General features: G+C 44.6%; 2 long non-coding RNA genes across 9 annotated transcripts; one reads left to right on the top strand and one right to left on the bottom strand.

The window, feature by feature from the left end:
• On the top strand, positions 1-1,675 carry LOC120712719. Its single transcript, XR_005690996.1, has 2 exons — positions 1-449; positions 1,321-1,675. It is a non-coding gene; the product is annotated as an uncharacterized LOC120712719 (long non-coding RNA).
• LOC120712718 lies at positions 547-6,363 on the bottom strand. 8 transcript variants are annotated; one of them, XR_005690990.1, is made up of 8 exons: positions 5,888-6,363; positions 4,675-5,543; positions 4,440-4,505; positions 3,802-3,860; positions 3,339-3,660; positions 3,161-3,241; positions 1,677-1,802; positions 547-1,102 (listed from the first exon to the last, which is right to left on the bottom strand). It is a non-coding gene; the product is annotated as an uncharacterized LOC120712718 (long non-coding RNA). The 8 variants fall into 8 exon arrangements; XR_005690992.1 differs by having other exon boundaries at positions 4,675-5,000; positions 5,888-6,360; XR_005690994.1 differs by having other exon boundaries at positions 4,675-4,730; positions 4,864-6,358.
• Between the last annotated feature and the right edge of the window lie 3,293 nt (positions 6,364-9,656).

The raw sequence follows: 9,656 nt of genomic DNA, 5'->3' as shown, positions 1-9,656 counted from the left end.
TGCTTTTGCTTTCTCCCCCGCGCCGCCGGCGGGGACGCCTCTCCTCTCCCGTCGTCGCCCGCCTGGCCGGGGCCTCTCTCTTTAACGCGGCCGTGCGGGTGCGGCAGCAGCATGTGGGAGGAGGACGCCATGCCCGGCGGCGGCATGTCCCCGCCCCGGGCCGGGCCCAGATCCTCACGTGAGTGCCCGGGGCACGCTGACGCCGCCGGCTGCCGGCGCCAGTCCTCCCCTGGGCAGGCCGGGCCACGGCGCCTGGCGCTGCCTCCTGCCGAGCAACTGTTCCCAACCCGCCATGACGCGAGCTCGCTGCCGACCTCTGCAGCTGCTGCAGCAGCCTGTGGGCGCTCCGCTTGGACTCGATGGGGTTGCTGTTCCGCTCGTGTGTCTGCAGGAGCAGTGATCCTGGCCACTGTTCCGTCCCCTTTCTTTTAGCAATTGCAGTTGCACTAGTAAGTTTGCATAAGGTGCCCGTGTTAACGCCACAAATAAATTTCGATCGTACATCAAACAACACATGATCTATAGTTCGAACTGAGAAATATTTGCTTCACACAAAGGACAAAGTTATTATGTTGATTACACAACCATATGCATAGAGTAAAATCACAACTTTATGGGATCATACATTTAATTTTGATGTATCATCTTAAGAATTGCTAGACAAGAGCAATCAATATAAATCTGCTTGTAGCTGTATCAGTGAACTTCCCAGTGAGACCATAACATAACAGAATATCAACAATAACACACGGAATCCATATTCATATGGCTTCATCTTTGTATACGTCTTTGTCAAGGTTGTGAAAAGGCTACCAATAAATATCATCAAAGGAAACTGAACTTTTGCTCAGCAGTGCTCAAATCTCTTTATGTGAAAGCAGGAAACTAATGGACGCCTGCGAATGGACGTTTGCTTCAGGGATTCTTGCCTCTCATCGCAGCGTTCACTGCATAACTTTTAATCAGCATCAAGTCTCTGAGCCCCTGTAAACCGCTCCAAACATCTCATTAGAGTTGATGCCTAGGAATTCATGCCAGCCAAACCCCGTTCCCCATTGCACACCAGAAAACACTCTGTGGGCAATGCAACAGTCCCCATGGCCTATTATGATAACAATGTTAGGATGGGACATTAACTGAGATTATTTTACTCAAGAATAGCATTACAGCACACCGAAGTAAAAAAAGTTATTCTACACTTCATCCAAGAAAATTAGGCTGATTTGTTCACCTAATAATACAGGAAGACTATTCTGTTCATGTTTGCCTTTTTTGGTGAAAACCTGAAAGTCTTGCTCAAATTCTTTTTTGGTTTCTCAGGTCCAGGATTTTACTCATTTACCATTTGCTGCTAGAGAGTTGATGATCATAAAGGTCGCTGCAAATGCTGCAGCTCGAAGGGATGTCCTAGATATTGCTCAGATTTTTTAGGCCCAGAAAGTTGACATATCAGACCACACAATTACACTGCAGGTAACTGTTATTGAAGAGCTTTTTCCCTTTTTTTGGTGAAAAGCTCCTGCAGGGCTATTGGTGAAAAGCTCCAAAGACACTTGGGGCCAACAATGAACATTGTAATTACTACCCACACCAACAGGTTCTACAAGTTTCGCTATTCTAAATTTCTAATACATGGATCTGGCTGAACTTGTATTATCAAAAGAGAAGCTTACTACCTTGGGCATGTGTCTTGAGCTGATCATCCTTTATATTTTCATGGATATGGTCAAGGATGGAGATAAAAAAATTCATGTGCATCCTGTTGCTCGTAGCTTGCGAGGTTTGATGCATGCTTCCACCAACTAAAAAATCACAATAATACTCAATAATCAGAAGAAAATTAAATACTTCTGTTCAGGGGGGGTATAATAAGATGCTATATTGTTCTATATGCTCGGTCTAATAGAAGACTACCAAAACTAACCTAAAGCATGCGATTCATATGATTCAGAACAAAGAAACAGTGACAAAATCCAATCGGTGATACAGCAAGTGCCACAGAATACCTTCAAATTCACCTGACAAACCGCTACCTGCATTGAATTTATAGCTATTCATGCATTTGGTCACTTTTAATTTTCAGTGTGTCAGTTTAAGGTAAACTTGTCACATGACTGCTAGGCATTGACAGCTAAGCCCAATATGTAAACTTGGGGAGCTTAAGGTAATATATACTCTATATAGGATGCCATGTCATCAAACAGTCTGCGTGTATTGGAATGCGTTGGCCCTGTTTGATTCTCTACGCTAGTGAGTGCTAGGAAACTTTGACCGCTAATTACGGTGTTAAATAAAGTCAGTTTACAAAACCAACTTCAGAACCCCTGCGCTAGGAACCCTGAAGAATCTAATGAGGCCTTTGACCGCGTGATTAGAGGATGGTTACTGTAGCATCAAAGTAGCCAATAGTCGATTAATTACCATCATTAGATTCGTCGCGAAAAGTTATATCTGATGGACTATGGATAAAGGCCCCCGCCCCTCCCACTATAACACCTGGGTTTTATGGTTGGGTTGGCTAGGTGGGGCGCTCTAACTTGGTACCAGAGCCGAGGTCCTGGGTTCGATCCCTCCCGGCCACGCATTTCCGCTGCGCGATTTCCCCTGCGTCTCTCGTGTGCTGAGACCTGCTGCGGGCTACGCCGGGCACTAGAACCTGCTGCGGGCTACGCCGGGCTCGCACGCCGTAGGGGGAATGATGGACTATGGATAAAGGCCCCCGCCCCTCCCACTATAACACCTGGGTTTTATGGTCGGGTTGGCTAGGTGGGGCGCTCTAACTATATCCATCCCTAAAAAGGTTTTGCAAATAGACTTCATTTAGCACTCCATGCATGCGAGATTCATTTCTCGGCTTGTGCGCGCTAGGAGAACCAAACAGGGCCGTTAACTGTTTTCCCTTTCAAGCACTGCAATATCATAATGCTAAATATGTCACCCTCTAGTTACACATTTTCTGCAGATTCCATTTGCAATCCAGCATGATCCTTGTCTACTTGCAAACAGCACCAAGGCATAGGATTCCCAATACGCAATGGGTCCAACCAAAAGATAAGTTCAGGCATGGACTAATGAAACTGATGAAACTTTAACACATGCGGTCAGGAAAGGAGCATCCAATTAAGCAGAGTAACATGAAAAAAGAATGGAAGACACTTACGCCTACCCCATTGAATTCCACACGTCCCAAAGGCTGGAACCAAGCACTCACATGCATTCTATAATCTGCCATTCAGTAATTCTGCAATCCTCAAAGCATGTTATTTGATCATGTGTATAGGACTTAAGAAACAAAACGAGAATTCAAACACAGAAGAATAGGAGGGAAATATGCTAACCTGCATTGCCACAGGAGCTTGAAATTTTGAGCCATGGCTTCTGTCAACTCCAAAAACCAAAAATGACACTCAGCATAATTCTTTGTAATGGCCACTGGAACAGGCAAACAGCTAGGTGAAGAAGCCATTACAAACACAATCAGATATCTGAAACAAGCATCTATCAGTCCATCAGCTAATCTTATCCAATCAGCAAGCTTATCTCTGTTCAAAGAGCATTTGCTCACAGAGCATTAAAAAAATAGCACAATATAGAAGTTATTTTACTGCAAAACAAGATCCCTCCACAATGGGCCATATGTTTATCAAGTTCACCTGGGACCTAAAAAGCAAAGATTAGCTTGTTAATACATGCAGCTATCCAGTTTCAAGAATTAAGCATGTCTTGATCACTGCAAAATGAAAGAACCACTATATATCTGCAAAATGGAAGAAAAATATATGCAGGAATTCATTTTCTTACCAGTAAAAGATTGGACTCAATCCACCTGTTCCTGATGGAGGGTGACTGATCTATCGAAGCTGAAAGAATAAAGTAGAATGGAACTGTTCAAACTAAAAAAAATGACAGCAGTCATATGGAACAACAGGTGTTTTTAGCATAAAAACAAACTCATTATCAAATTTCTATGCACAAAAAAAATAACAATTGCGGTATCAATTAATATAGTCACAGCCTCATTAACAGAAATACAGAATGGAAGTAGCTGTCAGACGAAGCAGAAATTTCATAATCAACAATCTAGATAGATAAGTCCTAGTAAGTCCTGCAGTGATTTCGCACAGGACAGAGCCGTTTCCCTAAATTGTCGTCCTCGCATGATTACCAACACAACCTAACTTATTCCTTGTGCGAATCGCGCCAGATCAAATGGATACACCAGACCAACACAACCTAACTTATGCCTCTTTTAAACATTGCATGAAATGGATACACCACTAAAATCCTGGAGGACCAAATGGACAGAACTCAGAACATGACTCGACACATGTCAGATTTAATGCTTTGGATGAGCTCTTGCCAGTTGTCTGCATCTAGTTTTCTCATAAGATGAGGAAACTTAAAAAGAATAGACCATTTGCCAACAAATGTGTGTTTACCTCTGGCTACTTATATATGGAATGTGAATCCTGAGTCCCCACCCTTTCCAAATGGTTCTACATAATCTGAAGAGTTTGTGACCATAAGATGGCAGTCGAAATATACTCAGTTAGCATTCAGGTACACAGAATTAGGACTGGGTTCCTAGCGTCAAGGCAAGATAGGCAGTCCAAGTATAATGTACCATAATGAAATAAACTCAGTTAGCATTCAGGTACACAGAAAATAACCAACCATGATTGCAGCATCTGGGTTCTTGAATTTTGCACAAGTGGAGATGAAGAAGCTATCTGAAAACAACTATAAGAAAATGGCAGGCATGCAAATTAATATCTTAGAGGCTACAAATAACCTGAAGCCTGAAATCATCAGTATATTATAGATGGACAATATCAGTCTATCGTGAAAAGGTAAACTAATCACCTCTTGGTTTAGCCACATTTCAGCTAAATGGATATAACAACACGCAGAGTGCAGTACTCATCTGTTGCGGCAAATCCAAGGCCGTTGGAGCATTGTAGGATCCCAAGTTGAGGCCTCTAGTGGTATTTGAGGTACGCCTGCAACAATAGTGAGAATATTAACCAGAGTTGAAACTTGCTTTTTGTTCCATTTACTTTTGGGTCGGACGGCAGAACTGCAAACACAAGGATCCCTTTACAGATGCAAATTGTAGTTCCAAAGCATGACCAGAGCAACCTGCTACAAGCAACACAACTGGTACATCGCTTGCCTGATAACCACCCTTGCCAATGTTGTATGGATCCACCCTTGCCCAAAAAAAAGTCTGTGGCACATTCAGTTCAAAGTGGCAGATATACTATCAAATGTATCAAAGGATTACTTAAACCATGACAATTCACCGAGCAGCATAAGGCATGAGTCAAATAAATGAGATAAGCCATGAATCAAAGAACTCAGCACAAACTGCAAGCTTTTTTAAATAATATGTATGAAAACAATTCTAAATAATGCATAGCACTGCTGCTAACATCTGACTCTGAGCTAGCCTTGACATGAACTGTCAACTTCTTGTTCTTAATCTGGGTTTGAAGCTCGCTAAATATGGAATCATTTTTTCTTGTTCCTGCAGCTGTGATTGCCTGTATGCAAAATCAAGATCACCACCACAAAGAAAAAAAACTATAAGTGCTATATGAAGATGCGCTAACTCTGCACATGCACAAGCACAAGCACATGCACCCCCAAGGCTGCACATGCACAAGCACCTTGTTTCAAATCCACCCCCAAGGCTCTCGTCGAACTCAAAAAATAGTGATGAAATTGGTTTAGACCCAAATACAAGCACCTTGTGTTCATGGGATGCAAAAGCTCAGTGAGTTCGTGGCCATGGCCGCCGGTGGATCTGGGTAGCGAGCCGGCGTTCCGGAGAGCAAGGAATTCGATGGGGGTTGGGGAAAGGTAGAGGAGGATGAGGGGAACTCACAGGGATGGCCGGAATCCAGCCAACGGCGGCCGCTTAGGGGACTGCTCGCGGCGGCGGCTTTCCGGCGGGTGGCAGGCGACGGGGAGTGGCAAAACTGAGTCTTCTCGTCGAGGGGATCGTCATGGCGGTGCTGGACTGATCAGGCGGCCAGAGGTTGTCACGAATCGGAGGGTGGGCCACCGGCGGCGCAGCGAAGATGGCGGCGTTGGCGGTCTGTTCGGCGGGGAGGGCACGGGCGGGGTGGTGGTAGGGGTGGCCGGAGTGGCCGGCGGCGTGGCCGGATTCATCAGCAGCGGGGTCGCGGGGATGGATGTGGACGGCGGCGGCGCGGGGAACACAGGCTGGGACGGTGCGGGCGGGATGGTGGCCGGGGAGTTCGGCAGCGCCGAAACCCTAGCAGGAGGAGCGGCCGCGGGAGAGAAAACCGCTGGCGGAGCGGTTCACGGCGGCGGCGCAGGGCGGGTTCGCCGGGAGGCGAGGCGGGGGAGGCTCGCGGCGGGGCGGGGCGGGAGGCGAGGTTCGCGGGAGGCGCGCGGGATGCCGGCTCTCTCTGCGAAAAAAAGGAGAAGAGAGGGGACGACAAAAAAAAAAAAAAGGAAAAAGAGAGGCGTCGCGCGCGGGAGAGGCGGGCGGGCGTTGAAGCCGGCGAATCCTTAATCGTTGGATGGCGTTGAAGCCTTCCAGGCGGTGATCTGGACCATTGATTTTTATGAAGGCAGTTTTCTGGAGACGAATCCGTGGGTACACAAGGATAGCGCTCCTCACAGGGGGTAGATGTGCTGGGTGGTCATAGGAAAACAAACTCCGTGCTTTAGGGGATAGATAGACTAGAGAGACTGGCGCGGCGTTGCCGAGTCATGATCTGTAGCCCAGTGATTGGTATAAAGGCTGGGAATATTTTTCACAAAATTTTACGTTATGGATTAATTTATAGAAATTTTAGGGTATTATTATTTAGTTAGAATGCAGGGGTCGTGGGTTGATCGTCATGAATTTGGGGGCCTTTTCTGCAAAATTTCGGGCTATGGGTACATTTTTAGGAAGTTTAGGGCCTTTTTGTAAAAGTCTGTCGAGTGTGGGTTAAGTGTTGTAGAACTTGGGTTTGTAAAAAATACATGGATCGCAGGTTGGTTGTCATAAAATTATCTGAGAAGTGGCTGGATCGAAACAGTTGTCATAAAATTGCCGGAGAGGTGGCTTGAATAAATGGTATTTATGAAAAGCTCGGGGGGGGTTCAGTAAATTGTCAGAGGAGTGGTTGGACTGCAGTTTAATTTCGATAAAGTTTGGGGAGTTTTGTAAAATTGGCAACCCTGCTGGCATTCGTTCAAAGTTAGCGGTGGTTTCCATAAAACTGCCTGAGAGTTGGCTTCATTAAAATTGTATTTATATGAAGCTCGAGGGGGTTACTGTAAAATTATTTGGGAGGTGCTTGAGCAAATATTATTTTAGCGAAGCTCAAGGGGGTTTCTATAAAATTAATTGAGTGTGAGCTGGACTACATATTAATTTTAATAAAGTTCAAGGGGTTTTTTTTATGAAATTGCCGAGTCTCATGGATAATCCGAGCCATCCATGCGCGATCCGACGGCCGAAAAATTTCGAATGACGTGGCTCAAATTGTATTTCTATAAAAGTCGAGGGGGTTGCTGTAAAACTGTTTGCGAGGTGGCTTGAGCAAATGCTATTTCTGCAAAGTTTAAGGGGGTTTCTATAAAATTAACTGAGTGTGGGCTGGACTATATATTAATTTTGATAAAGTTCGAGGGTTTTTTTTGTAAAATTGCCGAGCCACTATATATTAATTTTGATAAAGTTTGGGTTTTTTAAAAAAAATTGCTGAGCCTTCTAGATAATCCGAGCCAGCACACGCGATCCGACGGCCGAGATTTTTTAGCCTACGTGGCTCAATGGGGGGGGGTAAAAAATCCCCCCCTTTAGGTCTGAGGTTTCTATAAAATTAACTGAGTGTGAGCTAGACTACATATTAATTTTAATAAAGTTCAAGGGGTTTTTTATAAAATTGCGGAGTCTCATGGATAATCTGAGGCATCCATGCGCGATTCGATGGCCGAGAAATTTCGAATGACGTGGCTCAAGTTGTATTTCTATAAAGGTCGAGGGGGTTGTTGTAAAACTGTTTGCGAGGTGGCTTAAGCAAATGCTATTTTCTTCAAAGTTCAAGGGGGTTACTATAAAATTAACTGAGTGTGGGCTGGACTATATATTAATTTTGATAAAGGGTTTTTTTTGTAAAATTGCCGAGCCTTCCACGCACGATCCGATGGCCGAGATTTTTGAGCCTACGTGGCTCAATGGGGGCCGCAAACCCCCCTTTAGGTCTTTGAAGACTAGAAAGACCGGCGCGGCATTGCCGCACCATAACCTGTAGCCCAGTGATTGGTACGAAGGCTGGGAATATTTTTCGCGAAATTTTAGGATGTGGATTAATTTATAGAAACTTTTGTGTATTATTACTTAGTTAGAATGTAGGGGCCGTGGGTTGATCGTCATGATTTTGGGAGCTTTTTTGCAAAGTTTTGGGTGTGAGTACATTTTTAGAAAGTTTAGGGCTTTTTTGTAAAAGTCTATGGAGCATGGGTTAATTGCTGTAGAGCTTGGATTTGTAAAAAATGCATGAATCGTGGGTTGGTTGTCATAAAGTTATCTGAGAGGTAGTTGGATCGAGAGAGTTCTCGTAAAATTGCTGAAGAGGTGGCTTGAATAAATGATATTTATGAATTAACTGAGTGTGGGTTGGACTATATATTAATTTTGATAAAATTCGAGGAGTTTTTTATGAAATGAAGTGTAGGCTGAAATTAACTGAGTGTGGGCTGGACTATATAAATGAGTTGAGTATAATTGACAATAAAGTTACTATGTTTTTTTCAAAGGTAGGGAGTATCTGGTATATTCTATTATGGGCAGTGTTATAGCCCATTATGCAGTGTGTAAATGTGTGAGGCGATTTAATCCGTCAACAATATACATTAAGCGGGTTAGTTTTGCAGAAGTCTTGGGGTGTTTTCTGTGGATTTGTTGTTCGTGGAGTGCAAATTGATTTCACCAAAGCTCATAGAGTTTTATGTGGAGCGACGTAGATAGAGTGCGAGTTAATTTTATCAGACTTCAGAGGATTTTTTAAAAAACTGTAATAGGCCCCACATATAATTGGTTCTGTGGGCCTCACATACGGTTGGACCCACGTGAGTCCACAGTGGGGCCCATATGTGGGATCAATCCGAGCCATTCACACGCGATCCGACGGCCGAGATATTTCAGCCTACGTGACGCAATGTGGGGGTAGAAATCCCCCCTTGGTATATTCTATTATGGGCAGTGTTATAGCCCATTATGCAGTGTGTAAATGTGTGAGACGATTTAACCCGTCAGCGATATACATTAAGCGGGTTGGTTTTGCAGAAGTCTTGGGGTGTTTTCTGTGGATTTGTTGGTCGTGGAGTGCAAATTGATTTCACCAAAGCTCATAGAGTTTTATGTGGAGCGACGTAGATAGAGTGCGAGTTGATTTTATCAGACTTCAGATGATTTTAAAAAAAAACTGTAGTAAGCCCCACATATAATTGGTTATGTGGGCCCCACATACGGTGGGACCCACGTTGTTGGGTCCTGCGGGGCCCACGGTGGGTCCATAACCCACTTGTGGGTCCCGTGGGTCCACAGTGGGGCCCACTTGTGGGACCCAGTGGGCCCCACATTGTTGGGTGCTACGGGGCCCATATGCGGGACCCATATGTTGGATCAA

This window comes from Panicum virgatum, chromosome 6K, assembly GCF_016808335.1.
Source record: "Panicum virgatum strain AP13 chromosome 6K, P.virgatum_v5, whole genome shotgun sequence".
NCBI classification, from domain to species: domain Eukaryota; kingdom Viridiplantae; phylum Streptophyta; class Magnoliopsida; order Poales; family Poaceae; genus Panicum; species Panicum virgatum.
The sequence above is the reverse complement of the archived record's forward strand: the minus strand, read 5'-3'. Positions and strand labels throughout refer to the sequence as shown.